The 17,444-nt window shown below is 38.6% G+C and overlaps 7 non-coding genes and 11 pseudogenes across 7 annotated transcripts; all 18 read left to right on the plus strand.

Moving 5' to 3' along the window:
* The first annotated feature begins 192 nt into the window (after positions 1-192).
* LOC127936693 (5S ribosomal RNA) lies at positions 193-311 on the plus strand. Its single transcript, XR_008148307.1, has one exon. It is a non-coding gene; the product is annotated as a 5S ribosomal RNA (ribosomal RNA).
* Positions 312-1,392: 1,081 nt separating this feature from the next.
* On the plus strand, positions 1,393-1,511 carry LOC127936429 (uncharacterized; annotated as a pseudogene).
* A 1,633-nt stretch (positions 1,512-3,144) lies between these two features.
* LOC127937349 (uncharacterized) lies at positions 3,145-3,263 on the plus strand (annotated as a pseudogene).
* Positions 3,264-3,761: 498 nt separating this feature from the next.
* Positions 3,762-3,880, plus strand: LOC127936704 (5S ribosomal RNA). The gene has a single exon (XR_008148308.1). It is a non-coding gene; the product is annotated as a 5S ribosomal RNA (ribosomal RNA).
* Positions 3,881-4,675: 795 nt separating this feature from the next.
* On the plus strand, positions 4,676-4,794 carry LOC127936430 (uncharacterized; annotated as a pseudogene).
* Positions 4,795-5,432: 638 nt separating this feature from the next.
* LOC127936715 (5S ribosomal RNA) lies at positions 5,433-5,551 on the plus strand. Its single transcript, XR_008148309.1, has one exon. It is a non-coding gene; the product is annotated as a 5S ribosomal RNA (ribosomal RNA).
* A 930-nt stretch (positions 5,552-6,481) lies between these two features.
* On the plus strand, positions 6,482-6,600 carry LOC127937351 (uncharacterized; annotated as a pseudogene).
* Positions 6,601-7,098: 498 nt separating this feature from the next.
* LOC127936727 (5S ribosomal RNA) lies at positions 7,099-7,217 on the plus strand. The gene has a single exon (XR_008148311.1). It is a non-coding gene; the product is annotated as a 5S ribosomal RNA (ribosomal RNA).
* A 1,083-nt stretch (positions 7,218-8,300) lies between these two features.
* LOC127936432 (uncharacterized) lies at positions 8,301-8,419 on the plus strand (annotated as a pseudogene).
* A 779-nt stretch (positions 8,420-9,198) lies between these two features.
* LOC127936281 (uncharacterized) lies at positions 9,199-9,316 on the plus strand (annotated as a pseudogene).
* A 1,084-nt stretch (positions 9,317-10,400) lies between these two features.
* Positions 10,401-10,519, plus strand: LOC127936433 (uncharacterized; annotated as a pseudogene).
* Positions 10,520-11,432: 913 nt separating this feature from the next.
* LOC127937352 (uncharacterized) lies at positions 11,433-11,551 on the plus strand (annotated as a pseudogene).
* A 498-nt stretch (positions 11,552-12,049) lies between these two features.
* Positions 12,050-12,168, plus strand: LOC127936738 (5S ribosomal RNA). Its single transcript, XR_008148312.1, has one exon. It is a non-coding gene; the product is annotated as a 5S ribosomal RNA (ribosomal RNA).
* A 792-nt stretch (positions 12,169-12,960) lies between these two features.
* LOC127936434 (uncharacterized) lies at positions 12,961-13,079 on the plus strand (annotated as a pseudogene).
* A 783-nt stretch (positions 13,080-13,862) lies between these two features.
* Positions 13,863-13,981, plus strand: LOC127936749 (5S ribosomal RNA). Its single transcript, XR_008148313.1, has one exon. It is a non-coding gene; the product is annotated as a 5S ribosomal RNA (ribosomal RNA).
* Positions 13,982-14,775: 794 nt separating this feature from the next.
* Positions 14,776-14,894, plus strand: LOC127937353 (uncharacterized; annotated as a pseudogene).
* A 498-nt stretch (positions 14,895-15,392) lies between these two features.
* On the plus strand, positions 15,393-15,511 carry LOC127936760 (5S ribosomal RNA). The gene has a single exon (XR_008148314.1). It is a non-coding gene; the product is annotated as a 5S ribosomal RNA (ribosomal RNA).
* Positions 15,512-16,595: 1,084 nt separating this feature from the next.
* Positions 16,596-16,714, plus strand: LOC127936435 (uncharacterized; annotated as a pseudogene).
* Positions 16,715-17,444: the final 730 nt, after the last annotated feature.

The raw sequence follows: 17,444 nt of genomic DNA on the forward strand, positions 1-17,444 counted from the left end.
AAATTTGGCAAAAAATAGAGTCAATGCCCGATCTCTGAATATAAGCAGGTTTGGGCCAGGTTAGTAATTGGATGAGAGACCGCCTAGGAATACCAGGTGCTTTAAGCTTTTGGGGTTTCTTTCCTACTTTTATAATGTACTGGCGAGTAGATTGGCTGATCTTTAAATAGCCTTCTCTTTGCAGCAGTCTTCGCTTATGGCCATACCAGCCTGGCTATGCCCGATCTTGTCTGATCTCGGAAGCTAAGCAGGTTTGGGCCTGGTTAGTGCCTGGATGGGAGACCGCCTGGGAATACCAGGTACTGTAAGCTTTTTTGAAATTTTTCACTTAGTATATAATAATTTTGCCAAAAAAATAGAGTCAATGCCCGATCTCTGAATATAAGCAGGTTTGCGCCAGGTTAGTACATGGATGGGAGACTGCCTGGGAATATCAGGTGCTTTAAATTTTTGGATATTTTTCACGAATTATATAATAATCTTGCAAAAAAAAAAAAAAAAGAAAAAAAAAGAGTCAATGCCCGATCTCTGAATCTTAGTAGGTTTAGGTCTGGTTAGTACTTGGATGAGAGACCGCCAAGGAATACCAGGTGCTTTAAGCTTTTGGAATTTTTTCACTTAGTATATAATAATTTTGCCAAAAAATAGAGTCAATGCCCGATCTCTGAATATAAGCAGGTTTGCGCCAGGTTAGTACATGGATGGGAGACTGCCTGGGAATACCAGGTGCTTTAAATGTTTGGATATTTTTCATGAATTATATAATAATCTTGCAAAAAAAAAAAAAAAAAAAAAAAAGAGTCAATGCCCGATCTCTGAATCTTAGCAGGTTTAGGACTGGTTAGTACTTGGATGAGAGACCGCCAAGGAATACCAGGTGCTTTAAGCTTTTGGAATTTTTTCACTTAGTATATAATAAATTTGGCAAAAAATAGAGTCAATGCCCGATCTCTGAATATAAGCAGGTTTGGGCCAGGTTAGTACATGGATGGGAGACTGCCTGGGAATACCAGGTGCTTTAAATTTTTGGATATTTTTCACGAATTATATAATAATCTTGCAAAAAAAAAAAAAAAAGAAGAAGTCAATGCCCGATCTCTGAATCTTAGCAGGTTAAGGTCTGGTTAGTACTTGAATGATAGACCGCCAAGGAATACCAGGTGCTTTAAGCTTTTGGAATTTTTTCACTTAGTATATAATAAATTTGCCAAAAAATAGAGTCAATGCCCGATCTCTGAATATAAGCAGGTTTGGGCCAGGTTAGTACTTGGATGAGAGACCGCCTAGGAATACCAGGTGCTTTAAGCTTTTGGGGTTTCTTTCCTACTTTTATAATGTACTGGCGAGTAGATTGGCTGATCTTTAAATAGCCTTCTCTTTGCAGCAGTCTTCGCTTATGGCCATACCAGCCTGGCTATGCCCGATCTTGTCTGATCTCGTAAGCTAAGCAGGTTTGGGCCTGGTTAGTGCCTGGATGGGAGACCGCCTGGGAATACCAGGTACTCTAAGCTTTTTTGAAATTTTTCACTTAGTATATAATAATTTTGCCAAAAAATAGAGTCAATGCCCGATCTCTGAATATAAGCAGGTTTGCGCCAGGTTAGTACATGGATGGGAGACTGCCTGGGAATACCAGGTGCTTTAAATGTTTGGATATTTTTCACGAATTATATAAAAATCTTGCAAAAAAAAAAAAGAGTCAATGCCCGATCTCTGAATTTTAGCAGGTTTAGGTCTAGTTAGTACTTGGATGAGAGACCGCCAAGGAATACCAGGTGCTTTAAGCTTTTGAAATTTTTCACTTAGTATATAATAATTTTGCCAAAAAATAGAGTCAATGCCCGATCTCTGAATATAAGCAGGTTTGCGCCAGGTTAGTACATGGATGGGAGACTGCCTGGGAATACCAGGTGCTTTAAATGTTTGGATATTTTTCACGAATTATATAATAATCTTGCAAAAAAAAAAAAAAAAAAGAAAAAAAAAGAGTCAATGCCCGATCTCTGAATCTTAGTAGGTTTAGGTCTGGTTAGTACTTGGATGAGAGACCGCCAAGGAATACCAGGTGCTTTAAGCTTTTGGAATTTTTTCACTTAGTATATAATAATTTTGCCAAAAAATAGAGTCAATGCCCGATCTCTGAATATAAGCAGGTTTGCGCCAGGTTAGTACATGGATGGGAGACTGCCTGGGAATACCAGGTGCTTTAAATGTTTGGATATTTTTCATGAATTATATAATAATCTTGCAAAAAAAAAAAAAAAAAAAAAAAAAAGAGTCAATGCCCGATCTCTGAATCTTAGCAGGTTTAGGTCTGGTTAGTACTTGGATGAGAGACCGCCAAGGAATACCAGGTGCTTTAAGCTTTTGGAATTTTTTCACTTAGTATATAATAAATTTGGCAAAAAATAGAGTCAATGCCCGATCTCTGAATATAAGCAGGTTTGGGCCAGGTTAGTACTTGGATGAGAGACCGCCAAGGAATACCAGGTGCTTTAAGCTTTTGGAATTTTTTCACTTAGTATATAATAATTTTGCCAAAAAATAGAGTCAATGCCCGATCTCTGAATATAAGCAGGTTTGCGCCAGGTTAGTACATGGATGGGAGACTGCCTGGGAATACCAGGTGCTTTAAATGTTTGGATATTTTTCATGAATTATATAATAATCTTGCAAAAAAAAAAAAAAAAAAAGAAGAAGTCAATGCCCGATCTCTGAATCTTAGCAGGTTAAGGTCTGGTTAGTACTTGAATGATAGACCGCCAAGGAATACCAGGTGCTTTAAGCTTTTGGAATTTTTTCACTTAGTATATAATAAATTTGGCAAAAAATAGAGTCAATGCCCGATCTCTGAATCTTAGCAGGTTTAGGTCTGGTTAGTACTTGGATGAGAGACCGCCAAGGAATACCAGGTGCTTTAAGCTTTTGGAATTTTTTCACTTAGTATATAATAAATTTGGCAAAAAATAGAGTCAATGCCCGATCTCTGAATATAAGCAGGTTTGGGCCAGGTTAGTAATTGGATGAGAGACCGCCTAGGAATAGCAGGTGCTTTAAGCTTTTGGGGTTTCTTTCCTACTTTTATAATGTACTGGCGAGTAGATTGGCTGATCTTTAAATAGCCTTCTCTTTGCAGCAGTCTTCGCTTATGGCCATACCAGCCTGGCTATGCCCGATCTTGTCTGATCTCATAAGCTAAGCAGGTTTGGGCCTGGTTAGTGCCTGGATGGGAGACCGCCTGGGAATACCAGGTACTCTAAGCTTTTTTGAAATTTTTCACTTAGTATATAATAATTTTGCCAAAAAATAGAGCCAATGCCCGATCTCTGAATATAAGCAGGTTTGCGCCAGGTTAGTACATGGATGGGAGACTGCCTGGGAATACCAGGTGCTTTAAATGTTTGGATATTTTTCACGAATTATATAATAATCTTGCAACAAAATAAAAAAGAGTCAATGCCCGATCTCTGAATCTTAGCAGGTTTAGATCTGGTTAGTACTTGGATGAGAGACCGCCAAGGAATACCAGGTGCTTTAAGCTTTTGGAATTTTTTCACTTAGTATATAATAAATTTGGCAAAAAATAGAGTCAATGTCCGATCTCTGAATATAAGCAGGTTTGGGCCAGGTTAGTAATTGGATGAGAGACCGCCTAGGAATAGCAGGTGCATTAAGCTTTTGGGGTTTCTTTCCTACTTTTATAATGTACTGGCGAGTAGATTGGCTGATCTTTAAATAGCCTTCTCTTTGCAGCAGTCTTCGCTTATGGCCATACCAGCCTGGCTATGCCCGATCTTGTCTGATCTCGGAAGCTAAGCAGGTTTGGGCCTGGTTAGTGCCTGGATGGGAGACCGCCTGGGAATACCAGGTACTGTAAGCTTTTTTGAAATTTTTCACTTAGTATATAATAATTTTGCCAAAAAATAGAGTCAATGCCCGATCTCTGAATATAAGCAGGTTTGCGCCAGGTTAGTACATGGATGGGAGACTGCCTGGGAATATCAGGTGCTTTAAATTTTTGGATATTTTTCACGAATTATATAATAATCTTGCAAAAAAAAAAAAAAAAAGAAAAAAAAAGAGTCAATGCCCGATCTCTGAATCTTAGTAGGTTTAGGTCTGGTTAGTACTTGGATGAGAGACCGCCAAGGAATACCAGGTGCTTTAAGCTTTTGGAATTTTTTCACTTAGTATATAATAAATTTGGCAAAAAATAGAGTCAATGCCCGATCTCTGAATATAAGCAGGTTTGGGCCAGGTTAGTACATGGATGGGAGACTGCCTGGGAATACCAGGTGCTTTAAATTTTTGGATATTTTTCACGAATTATATAATAATCTTGCAAAAAAAAAAAAAAAAAGAAGAAGTCAATGCCCGATCTCTGAATCTTAGCAGGTTAAGGTCTGGTTAGTACTTGAATGATAGACCGCCAAGGAATACCAGGTGCTTTAAGCTTTTGGAATTTTTTCACTTAGTATATAATAAATTTGCCAAAAAATAGAGTCAATGCCCGATCTCTGAATATAAGCAGGTTTGGGCCAGGTTAGTACTTGGATGAGAGACCGCCTAGGAATACCAGGTGCTTTAAGCTTTTGGGGTTTCTTTCCTACTTTTATAATGTACTGGCGAGTAGATTGGCTGATCTTTAAATAGCCTTCTCTTTGCAGCAGTCTTCGCTTATGGCCATACCAGCCTGGCTATGCCCGATCTTGTCTGATCTCGTAAGCTAAGCAGGTTTGGGCCTGGTTAGTGCCTGGATGGGAGACCGCCTGGGAATACCAGGTACTCTAAGCTTTTTTGAAATTTTTCACTTAGTATATAATAATTTTGCCAAAAAATAGAGTCAATGCCCGATCTCTGAATATAAGCAGGTTTGCGCCAGGTTAGTACATGGATGGGAGACTGCCTGGGAATACCAGGTGCTTTAAATGTTTGGATATTTTTCACGAATTATATAAAAATCTTGCAAAAAAAAAAAAAGAGTCAATGCCCGATCTCTGAATTTTAGCAGGTTTAGGTCTAGTTAGTACTTGGATGAGAGACCGCCAAGGAATACCAGGTGCTTTAAATGTTTGGATATTTTTCACGAATTATATAATAATCTTGCAACAAAATAAAAAAGAGTCAATGCCCGATCTCTGAATCTTAGCAGGTTTAGATCTGGTTAGTACTTGGATGAGAGACCGCCAAGGAATACCAGGTGCTTTAAGCTTTTGGAATTTTTTCACTTAGTATATAATAAATTTGGCAAAAAATAGAGTCAATGCCCGATCTCTGAATATAAGCAGGTTTGGGCCAGGTTAGTAATTGGATGAGAGACCGCCTAGGAATACCAGGTGCTTTAAGCTTTTGGGGTTTCTTTCCTACTTTTATAATGTACTGGCGAGTAGATTGGCTGATCTTTAAATAGCCTTCTCTTTGCAGCAGTCTTCGCTTATGGCCATACCAGCCTGGCTATGCCCGATCTTGTCTGATCTCGGAAGCTAAGCAGGTTTGGGCCTGGTTAGTGCCTGGATGGGAGACCGCCTGGGAATACCAGGTACTGTAAGCTTTTTTGAAATTTTTCACTTAGTATATAATAATTTTGCCAAAAAAATAGAGTCAATGCCCGATCTCTGAATATAAGCAGGTTTGCGCCAGGTTAGTACATGGATGGGAGACTGCCTGGGAATATCAGGTGCTTTAAATTTTTGGATATTTTTCACGAATTATATAATAATCTTGCAAAAAAAAAAAAAAAAGAAAAAAAAAGAGTCAATGCCCGATCTCTGAATCTTAGTAGGTTTAGGTCTGGTTAGTACTTGGATGAGAGACCGCCAAGGAATACCAGGTGCTTTAAGCTTTTGGAATTTTTTCACTTAGTATATAATAATTTTGCCAAAAAATAGAGTCAATGCCCGATCTCTGAATATAAGCAGGTTTGCGCCAGGTTAGTACATGGATGGGAGACTGCCTGGGAATACCAGGTGCTTTAAATGTTTGGATATTTTTCACGAATTATATAATAATCTGGCAAAAAAAAAAAAAAAAGAAGAAGTCAATGCCCGATCTCTGAATCTTAGCAGGTTAAGGTCTGGTTAGTACTTGAATGATAGACCGCCAAGGAATACCAGGTGCTTTAAGCTTTTGGAATTTTTTCACTTAGTATATAATAAATTTGGCAAAAAATAGAGTCAATGCCCGATCTCTGAATCTTAGCAGGTTTAGGTCTGGTTAGTACTTGGATGAGAGACCGCCAAGGAATACCAGGTGCTTTAAGCTTTTGGAATTTTTTCACTTAGTATATAATAAATTTGGCAAAAAATAGAGTCAATGCCCGATCTCTGAATATAAGCAGGTTTGGGCCAGGTTAGTAATTGGATGAGAGACCGCCTAGGAATAGCAGGTGCTTTAAGCTTTTGGGGTTTCTTTCCTACTTTTATAATGTACTGGCGAGTAGATTGGCTGATCTTTAAATAGCCTTCTCTTTGCAGCAGTCTTCGCTTATGGCCATACCAGCCTGGCTATGCCCGATCTTGTCTGATCTCATAAGCTAAGCAGGTTTGGGCCTGGTTAGTGCCTGGATGGGAGACCGCCTGGGAATACCAGGTACTCTAAGCTTTTTTGAAATTTTTCACTTAGTATATAATAATTTTGCCAAAAAATAGAGCCAATGCCCGATCTCTGAATATAAGCAGGTTTGCGCCAGGTTAGTACATGGATGGGAGACTGCCTGGGAATACCAGGTGCTTTAAATGTTTGGATATTTTTCACGAATTATATAATAATCTTGCAACAAAATAAAAAAGAGTCAATGCCCGATCTCTGAATCTTAGCAGGTTTAGATCTGGTTAGTACTTGGATGAGAGACCGCCAAGGAATACCAGGTGCTTTAAGCTTTTGGAATTTTTTCCCTTAGTATATAATAAATTTGGCAAAAAATAGAGTCAATGCCCAATCTCTGAATATAAGCAGGTTTGGGCCAGGTTAGTAATTGGATGAGAGACCGCCTAGGAATACCAGGTGCTTTAAGCTTTTGGGGTTTCTTTCCTACTTTTATAATGTACTGGCGAGTAGATTGGCTGATCTTTAAATAGCCTTCTCTTTGCAGCAGTCTTCGCTTATGGCCATACCAGCCTGGCTATGCCCGATCTTGTCTGATCTCGGAAGCTAAGCAGGTTTGGGCCTGGTTAGTGCCTGGATGGGAGACCGCCTGGGAATACCAGGTACTGTAAGCTTTTTTGAAATTTTTCACTTAGTATATAATAATTTTGCCAAAAAAATAGAGTCAATGCCCGATCTCTGAATATAAGCAGGTTTGCGCCAGGTTAGTACATGGATGGGAGACTGCCTGGGAATATCAGGTGCTTTAAATTTTTGGATATTTTTCACGAATTATATAATAATCTTGCAAAAAAAAAAAAAAAAGAAAAAAAAAGAGTCAATGCCCGATCTCTGAATCTTAGTAGGTTTAGGTCTGGTTAGTACTTGGATGAGAGACCGCCAAGGAATACCAGGTGCTTTAAGCTTTTGGAATTTTTTCACTTAGTATATAATAATTTTGCCAAAAAAATAGAGTCAATGCCCGATCTCTGAATATAAGCAGGTTTGCGCCAGGTTAGTACATGGATGGGAGACTGCCTGGGAATACCAGGTGCTTTAAATGTTTGGATATTTTTCATGAATTATATAATAATCTTTCAAAAAAAAAAAAAAAAAAAAAAAAGAGTCAATGCCCGATCTCTGAATCTTAGCAGGTTTAGGACTGGTTAGTACTTGGATGAGAGACCGCCAAGGAATACCAGGTGCTTTAAGCTTTTGGAATTTTTTCACTTAGTATATAATAAATTTGGCAAAAAATAGAGTCAATGCCCGATCTCTGAATATAAGCAGGTTTGGGCCAGGTTAGTACATGGATGGGAGACTGCCTGGGAATACCAGGTGCTTTAAATTTTTGGATATTTTTCACGAATTATATAATAATCTTGCAAAAAAAAAAAAAAAAAGAAGAAGTCAATGCCCGATCTCTGAATCTTAGCAGGTTAAGGTCTGGTTAGTACTTGAATGATAGACCGCCAAGGAATACCAGGTGCTTTAAGCTTTTGGAATTTTTTCACTTAGTATATAATAAATTTGCCAAAAAATAGAGTCAATGCCCGATCTCTGAATATAAGCAGGTTTGGGCCAGGTTAGTACTTGGATGAGAGACCGCCTAGGAATACCAGGTGCTTTAAGCTTTTGGGGTTTCTTTCCTACTTTTATAATGTACTGGCGAGTAGATTGGCTGATCTTTAAATAGCCTTCTCTTTGCAGCAGTCTTCGCTTATGGCCATACCAGCCTGGCTATGCCCGATCTTGTCTGATCTCGTAAGCTAAGCAGGTTTGGGCCTGGTTAGTGCCTGGATGGGAGACCGCCTGGGAATACCAGGTACTCTAAGCTTTTTTGAAATTTTTCACTTAGTATATAATAATTTTGCCAAAAAATAGAGTCAATGCCCGATCTCTGAATATAAGCAGGTTTGCGCCAGGTTAGTACATGGATGGGAGACTGCCTGGGAATACCAGGTGCTTTAAATGTTTGGATATTTTTCACGAATTATATAAAAATCTTGCAAAAAAAAAAAAAGAGTCAATGCCCGATCTCTGAATTTTAGCAGGTTTAGGTCTAGTTAGTACTTGGATGAGAGACCGCCAAGGAATACCAGGTGCTTTAAGCTTTTGAAATTTTTCACTTAGTATATAATAATTTTGCCAAAAAATAGAGTCAATGCCCGATCTCTGAATATAAGCAGGTTTGCGCCAGGTTAGTACATGGATGGGAGACTGCCTGGGAATACCAGGTGCTTTAAATGTTTGGATATTTTTCACGAATTATATAATAATCTGGCAAAAAAAAAAAAAAAAGAAGAAGTCAATGCCCGATCTCTGAATCTTAGCAGGTTAAGGTCTGGTTAGTACTTGAATGATAGACCGCCAAGGAATACCAGGTGCTTTAAGCTTTTGGAATTTTTTCACTTAGTATATAATAAATTTGGCAAAAAATAGAGTCAATGCCCGATCTCTGAATATAAGCAGGTTTGGGCCAGGTTAGTAATTGGATGAGAGACCGCCTAGGAATACCAGGTGCTTTAAGCTTTTGGGGTTTCTTTCCTACTTTTATAATGTACTGGCGAGTAGATTGGCTGATCTTTAAATAGCCTTCTCTTTGCAGCAGTCTTCGCTTATGGCCATACCAGCCTGGCTATGCCCGATCTTGTCTGATCTCGGAAGCTAAGCAGGTTGGGCCTGGTTAGTGCCTGGATGGGAGACCGCCTGGGAATACCAGGTACTGTAAGCTTTTTTGAAATTTTTCACTTAGTATATAATAATTTTGCCAAAAAAATAGAGTCAATGCCCGATCTCTGAATATAAGCAGGTTTGCGCCAGGTTAGTACATGGATGGGAGACTGCCTGGGAATATCAGGTGCTTTAAATTTTTGGATATTTTTCACGAATTATATAATAATCTTGCAAAAAAAAAAAAAAAAAGAAAAAAAAAGAGTCAATGCCCGATCTCTGAATCTTAGTAGGTTTAGGTCTGGTTAGTACTTGGATGAGAGACCGCCAAGGAATACCAGGTGCTTTAAGCTTTTGGAATTTTTTCACTTAGTATATAATAATTTTGCCAAAAAATAGAGTCAATGCCCGATCTCTGAATATAAGCAGGTTTGCGCCAGGTTAGTACATGGATGGGAGACTGCCTGGGAATACCAGGTGCTTTAAATGTTTGGATATTTTTCATGAATTATATAATAATCTTGCAAAAAAAAAAAAAAAAAAAAAAAAAGAGTCAATGCCCGATCTCTGAATCTTAGCAGGTTTAGGACTGGTTAGTACTTGGATGAGAGACCGCCAAGGAATACCAGGTGCTTTAAGCTTTTGGAATTTTTTCACTTAGTATATAATAAATTTGGCAAAAAATAGAGTCAATGCCCGATCTCTGAATATAAGCAGGTTTGGGCCAGGTTAGTACATGGATGGGAGACTGCCTGGGAATACCAGGTGCTTTAAATTTTTGGATATTTTTCACGAATTATATAATAATCTTGCAAAAAAAAAAAAAAAAAGAAGAAGTCAATGCCCGATCTCTGAATCTTAGCAGGTTAAGGTCTGGTTAGTACTTGAATGATAGACCGCCAAGGAATACCAGGTGCTTTAAGCTTTTGGAATTTTTTCACTTAGTATATAATAAATTTGCCAAAAAATAGAGTCAATGCCCGATCTCTGAATATAAGCAGGTTTGGGCCAGGTTAGTACTTGGATGAGAGACCGCCTAGGAATACCAGGTGCTTTAAGCTTTTGGGGTTTCTTTCCTACTTTTATAATGTACTGGCGAGTAGATTGGCTGATCTTTAAATAGCCTTCTCTTTGCAGCAGTCTTCGCTTATGGCCATACCAGCCTGGCTATGCCCGATCTTGTCTGATCTCGTAAGCTAAGCAGGTTTGGGCCTGGTTAGTGCCTGGATGGGAGACCGCCTGGGAATACCAGGTACTCTAAGCTTTTTTGAAATTTTTCACTTAGTATATAATAATTTTGCCAAAAAATAGAGTCAATGCCCGATCTCTGAATATAAGCAGGTTTGCGCCAGGTTAGTACATGGATGGGAGACTGCCTGGGAATACCAGGTGCTTTAAATATTTGGATATTTTTCACGAATTATATAAAAATCTTGCAAAAAAAAAAAAAGAGTCAATGCCCGATCTCTGAATTTTAGCAGGTTTAGGTCTAGTTAGTACTTGGATGAGAGACCGCCAAGGAATACCAGGTGCTTTAAGCTTTTGAAATTTTTCACTTAGTATATAATAATTTTGCCAAAAAATAGAGTCAATGCCCGATCTCTGAATATAAGCAGGTTTGCGCCAGGTTAGTACATGGATGGGAGACTGCCTGGGAATACCAGGTGCTTTAAATGTTTGGATATTTTTCACGAATTATATAATAATCTGGCAAAAAAAAAAAAAAGAAGAAGTCAATGCCCGATCTCTGAATCTTAGCAGGTTAAGGTCTGGTTAGTACTTGAATGATAGACCGCCAAGGAATACCAGGTGCTTTAAGCTTTTGGAATTTTTTCACTTAGTATATAATAAATTTGGCAAAAAATAGAGTCAATGCCCGATCTCTGAATCTTAGCAGGTTTAGGTCTGGTTAGTACTTGGATGAGAGACCGCCAAGGAATACCAGGTGCTTTAAGCTTTTGGAATTTTTTCACTTAGTATATAATAAATTTGGCAAAAAATAGAGTCAATGCCCGATCTCTGAATATAAGCAGGTTTGGGCCAGGTTAGTACTTGGATGAGAGACCGCCTAGGAATAGCAGGTGCTTTAAGCTTTTGGGGTTTCTTTCCTACTTTTATAATGTACTGGCGAGTAGATTGGCTGATCTTTAAATAGCCTTCTCTTTGCAGCAGTCTTCGCTTATGGCCATACCAGCCTGGCTATGCCCGATCTTGTCTGATCTCATAAGCTAAGCAGGTTTGGGCCTGGTTAGTGCCTGGATGGGAGACCGCCTGGGAATACCAGGTACTCTAAGCTTTTTTGAAATTTTTCACTTAGTATATAATAATTTTGCCAAAAAATAGAGCCAATGCCCGATCTCTGAATATAAGCAGGTTTGCGCCAGGTTAGTACATGGATGGGAGACTGCCTGGGAATACCAGGTGCTTTAAATGTTTGGATATTTTTCACGAATTATATAATAATCTTGCAACAAAATAAAAAAGAGTCAATGCCCGATCTCTGAATCTTAGCAGGTTTAGATCTGGTTAGTACTTGGATGAGAGACCGCCAAGGAATACCAGGTGCTTTAAGCTTTTGGAATTTTTTCACTTAGTATATAATAAATTTGGCAAAAAATAGAGTCAATGTCCGATCTCTGAATATAAGCAGGTTTGGGCCAGGTTAGTAATTGGATGAGAGACCGCCTAGGAATAGCAGGTGCTTTAAGCTTTTGGGGTTTCTTTCCTACTTTTATAATGTACTGGCGAGTAGATTGGCTGATCTTTAAATAGCCTTCTCTTTGCAGCAGTCTTCGCTTATGGCCATACCAGCCTGGCTATGCCCGATCTTGTCTGATCTCGGAAGCTAAGCAGGTTTGGGCCTGGTTAGTGCCTGGATGGGAGACCGCCTGGGAATACCAGGTACTGTAAGCTTTTTTGAAATTTTTCACTTAGTATATAATAATTTTGCCAAAAAATAGAGTCAATGCCCGATCTCTGAATATAAGCAGGTTTGCGCCAGGTTAGTACATGGATGGGAGACTGCCTGGGAATATCAGGTGCTTTAAATTTTTGGATATTTTTCACGAATTATATAATAATCTTGCAAAAAAAAAAAAAAAAGAAAAAAAAGAGTCAATGCCCGATCTCTGAATCTTAGTAGGTTTAGGTCTGGTTAGTACTTGGATGAGAGACCGCCAAGGAATACCAGGTGCTTTAAGCTTTTGGAATTTTTTCACTTAGTATATAATAAATTTGGCAAAAAATAGAGTCAATGCCCGATCTCTGAATATAAGCAGGTTTGGGCCAGGTTAGTACATGGATGGGAGACTGCCTGGGAATACCAGGTGCTTTAATTTTTTGGATATTTTTCACGAATTATATAATAATCTTGCAAAAAAAAAAAAAAAAGAAGAAGTCAATGCCCGATCTCTGAATCTTAGCAGGTTAAGGTCTGGTTAGTACTTGAATGATAGACCGCCAAGGAATACCAGGTGCTTTAAGCTTTTGGAATTTTTTCACTTAGTATATAATAAATTTGCCAAAAAATAGAGTCAATGCCCGATCTCTGAATATAAGCAGGTTTGGGCCAGGTTAGTACTTGGATGAGAGACCGCCTAGGAATACCAGGTGCTTTAAGCTTTTGGGGTTTCTTTCCTACTTTTATAATGTACTGGCGAGTAGATTGGCTGATCTTTAAATAGCCTTCTCTTTGCAGCAGTCTTCGCTTATGGCCATACCAGCCTGGCTATGCCCGATCTTGTCTGATCTCGTAAGCTAAGCAGGTTTGGGCCTGGTTAGTGCCTGGATGGGAGACCGCCTGGGAATACCAGGTACTCTAAGCTTTTTTGAAATTTTTCACTTAGTATATAATAATTTTGCCAAAAAATAGAGTCAATGCCCGATCTCTGAATATAAGCAGGTTTGCGCCAGGTTAGTACATGGATGGGAGACTGCCTGGGAATACCAGGTGCTTTAAATGTTTGGATATTTTTCACGAATTATATAAAAATCTTGCAAAAAAAAAAAAGAGTCAATGCCCGATCTCTGAATTTTAGCAGGTTTAGGTCTAGTTAGTACTTGGATGAGAGACCGCCAAGGAATACCAGGTGCTTTAAGCTTTTGAAATTTTTCACTTAGTATATAATAATTTTGCCAAAAAATAGAGTCAATGCCCGATCTCTGAATATAAGCAGGTTTGCGCCAGGTTAGTACATGGATGGGAGACTGCCTGGGAATACCAGGTGCTTTAAATGTTTGGATATTTTTCACGAATTATATAATAATCTTGCAAAAAAAAAAAAAAAAAAAAAAAAAGAGTCAATGCCCGATCTCTGAATCTTAGCAGGTTTAGGTCTGGTTAGTACTTGGATGAGAGACCGCCAAGGAATACCAGGTGCTTTAAGCTTTTGGAATTTTTTCACTTAGTATATAATAAATTTGGCAAAAAATAGAGTCAATGTCCGATCTCTGAATATAAGCAGGTTTGGGCCAGGTTAGTAATTGGATGAGAGACCGCCTAGGAATAGCAGGTGCTTTAAGCTTTTGGGGTTTCTTTCCTACTTTTATAATGTACTGGCGAGTAGATTGGCTGATCTTTAAATAGCCTTCTCTTTGCAGCAGTCTTCGCTTATGGCCATACCAGCCTGGCTATGCCCGATCTTGTCTGATCTCGGAAGCTAAGCAGGTTTGGGCCTGGTTAGTGCCTGGATGGGAGACCGCCTGGGAATACCAGGTACTGTAAGCTTTTTTGAAATTTTTCACTTAGTATATAATAATTTTGCCAAAAAATAGAGTCAATGCCCGATCTCTGAATATAAGCAGGTTTGCGCCAGGTTAGTACATGGATGGGAGACTGCCTGGGAATATCAGGTGCTTTAAATTTTTGGATATTTTTCACGAATTATATAATAATCTTGCAAAAAAAAAAAAAAAAGAAAAAAAAAGAGTCAATGCCCGATCTCTGAATCTTAGCAGGTTTAGGTCTGGTTAGTACTTGGATGAGAGACCGCCAAGGAATACCAGGTGCTTTAAGCTTTTGGAATTTTTTCACTTAGTATATAATAAATTTGGCAAAAAATAGAGTCAATGCCCGATCTCTGAATATAAGCAGGTTTGGGCCAGGTTAGTACATGGATGGGAGACTGCCTGGGAATACCAGGTGCTTTAAATTTTTGGATATTTTTCACGAATTATATAATAATCTTGCAAAAAAAAAAAAAAAAAGAAGAAGTCAATGCCCGATCTCTGAATCTTAGCAGGTTAAGGTCTGGTTAGTACTTGAATGATAGACCGCCAAGGAATACCAGGTGCTTTAAGCTTTTGGAATTTTTTCACTTAGTATATAATAAATTTGCCAAAAAATAGAGTCAATGCCCGATCTCTGAATATAAGCAGGTTTGGGCCAGGTTAGTACTTGGATGAGAGACCGCCTAGGAATACCAGGTGCTTTAAGCTTTTGGGGTTTCTTTCCTACTTTTATAATGTACTGGCGAGTAGATTGGCTGATCTTTAAATAGCCTTCTCTTTGCAGCAGTCTTCGCTTATGGCCATACCAGCCTGGCTATGCCCGATCTTGTCTGATCTCATAAGCTAAGCAGGTTTGGGCCTGGTTAGTGCCTGGATGGGAGACCGCCTGGGAATACCAGGTACTCTAAGCTTTTTTGAAATTTTTCACTTAGTATATAATAATTTTGCCAAAAAATAGAGCCAATGCCCGATCTCTGAATATAAGCAGGTTTGCGCCAGGTTAGTACATGGATGGGAGACTGCCTGGGAATACCAGGTGCTTTAAATGTTTGGATATTTTTCACGAATTATATAATAATCTTGCAACAAAATAAAAAAGAGTCAATGCCCGATCTCTGAATCTTAGCAGGTTTAGATCTGGTTAGTACTTGGATGAGAGACCGCCAAGGAATACCAGGTGCTTTAAGCTTTTGGAATTTTTTCACTTAGTATATAATAAATTTGCCAAAAAATAGAGTCAATGCCCGATCTCTGAATATAAGCAGGTTTGGGCCAGGTTAGTACTTGGATGAGAGACCGCCTAGGAATACCAGGTGCTTTAAGCTTTTGGGGTTTCTTTCCTACTTTTATAATGTACTGGCGAGTAGATTGGCTGATCTTTAAATAGCCTTCTCTTTGCAGCAGTCTTCGCTTATGGCCATACCAGCCTGGCTATGCCCGATCTTGTCTGATCTCGGAAGCTAAGCAGGTTTGGGCCTGGTTAGTGCCTGGATGGGAGACCGCCTGGGAATACCAGGTACTGTAAGCTTTTTTGAAATTTTTCACTTAGTATATAATAATTTTGCCAAAAAAATAGAGTCAATGCCCGATCTCTGAATATAAGCAGGTTTGCGCCAGGTTAGTACATGGATGGGAGACTGCCTGGGAATATCAGGTGCTTTAAATTTTTGGATATTTTTCACGAATTATATAATAATCTAGCAAAAAAAAAAAAAAAAAGAAAAAAAAACAGTCAATGCCCGATCTCTGAATCTTAGTAGGTTTAGGTCTGGTTAGTACTTGGATGAGAGACCGCCAAGGAATACCAGGTGCTTTAAGCTTTTGGAATTTTTTCACTTAGTATATAATAATTTTGCCAAAAAATAGAGTCAATGCCCGATCTCTGAATATAAGCAGGTTTGCGCCAGGTTAGTACATGGATGGGAGACTGCCTGGGAATACCAGGTGCTTTAAATGTTTGGATATTTTTCATGAATTATATAATAATCTTGCAAAAAAAAAAAAAAAAAAAAAAAAGAGTCAATGCCCGATCTCTGAATCTTAGCAGGTTTAGGACTGGTTAGTACTTGGATGAGAGACCGCCAAGGAATACCAGGTGCTTTAAGCTTTTGGAATTTTTTCACTTAGTATATAATAAATTTGGCAAAAAATAGAGTCAATGCCCGATCTCTGAATATAAGCAGGTTTGGGCCAGGTTAGTACATGGATGGGAGACTGCCTGGGAATACCAGGTGCTTTAAATTTTTGGATATTTTTCACGAATTATATAATAATCTTGCAAAAAAAAAAAAAAAAAAGAAGAAGTCAATGCCCGATCTCTGAATCTTAGCAGGTTAAGGTCTGGTTAGTACTTGAATGATAGACCGCCAAGGAATACCAGGTGCTTTAAGCTTTTGGAATTTTTTCACTTAGTATATAATAAATTTGCCAAAAAATAGAGTCAATGCCCGATCTCTGAATATAAGCAGGTTTGGGCCAGGTTAGTACTTGGATGAGAGACCGCCTAGGAATACCAGGTGCTTTAAGCTTTTGGGGTTTCTTTCCTACTTTTATAATGTACTGGCGAGTAGATTGGCTGATCTTTAAATAGCCTTCTCTTTGCAGCAGTCTTCGCTTATGGCCATACCAGCCTGGCTATGCCCGATCTTGTCTGATCTCGTAAGCTAAGCAGGTTTGGGCCTGGTTAGTGCCTGGATGGGAGACCGCCTGGGAATACCAGGTACTCTAAGCTTTTTTGAAATTTTTCACTTAGTATATAATAATTTTGCCAAAAAATAGAGTCAATGCCCGATCTCTGAATATAAGCAGGTTTGCGCCAGGTTAGTACATGGATGGGAGACTGCCTGGGAATACCAGGTGCTTTAAATATTTGGATATTTTTCACGAATTATATAAAAATCTTGCAAAAAAAAAAAAAGAGTCAATGCCCGATCTCTGAATTTTAGCAGGTTTAGGTCTAGTTAGTACTTGGATGAGAGACCGCCAAGGAATACCAGGTGCTTTAAGCTTTTGAAATTTTTCACTTAGTATATAATAATTTTGCCAAAAAATAGAGTCAATGCCCGATCTCTGAATATAAGCAGGTTTGCGCCAGGTTAGTACATGGATGGGAGACTGCCTGGGAATACCAGGTGCTTTAAATGTTTGGATATTTTTCACGAATTATATAATAATCTGGCAAAAAAAAAAAAAAAAGAAGAAGTCAATGCCCGATCTCTGAATCTTAGCAGGTTAAGGTCTGGTTAGTACTTGAATGATAGACCGCCAAGGAATACCAGGTGCTTTAAGCTTTTGGAATTTTTTCACTTAGTATATAATAAATTTGGCAAAAAATAGAGTCAATGCCCGATCTCTGAATCTTAGCAGGTTTAGGTCTGGTTAGTACTTGGATGAGAGACCGCCAAGGAATACCAGGTGCTTTAAGCTTTTGGAATTTTTTCACTTAGTATATAATAAATTTG

The sequence above is a fragment of the Carassius gibelio genome, chromosome A19 (assembly GCF_023724105.1).
Source record: "Carassius gibelio isolate Cgi1373 ecotype wild population from Czech Republic chromosome A19, carGib1.2-hapl.c, whole genome shotgun sequence".
NCBI classification, from domain to species: Eukaryota; Metazoa; Chordata; class Actinopteri; order Cypriniformes; family Cyprinidae; genus Carassius; species Carassius gibelio.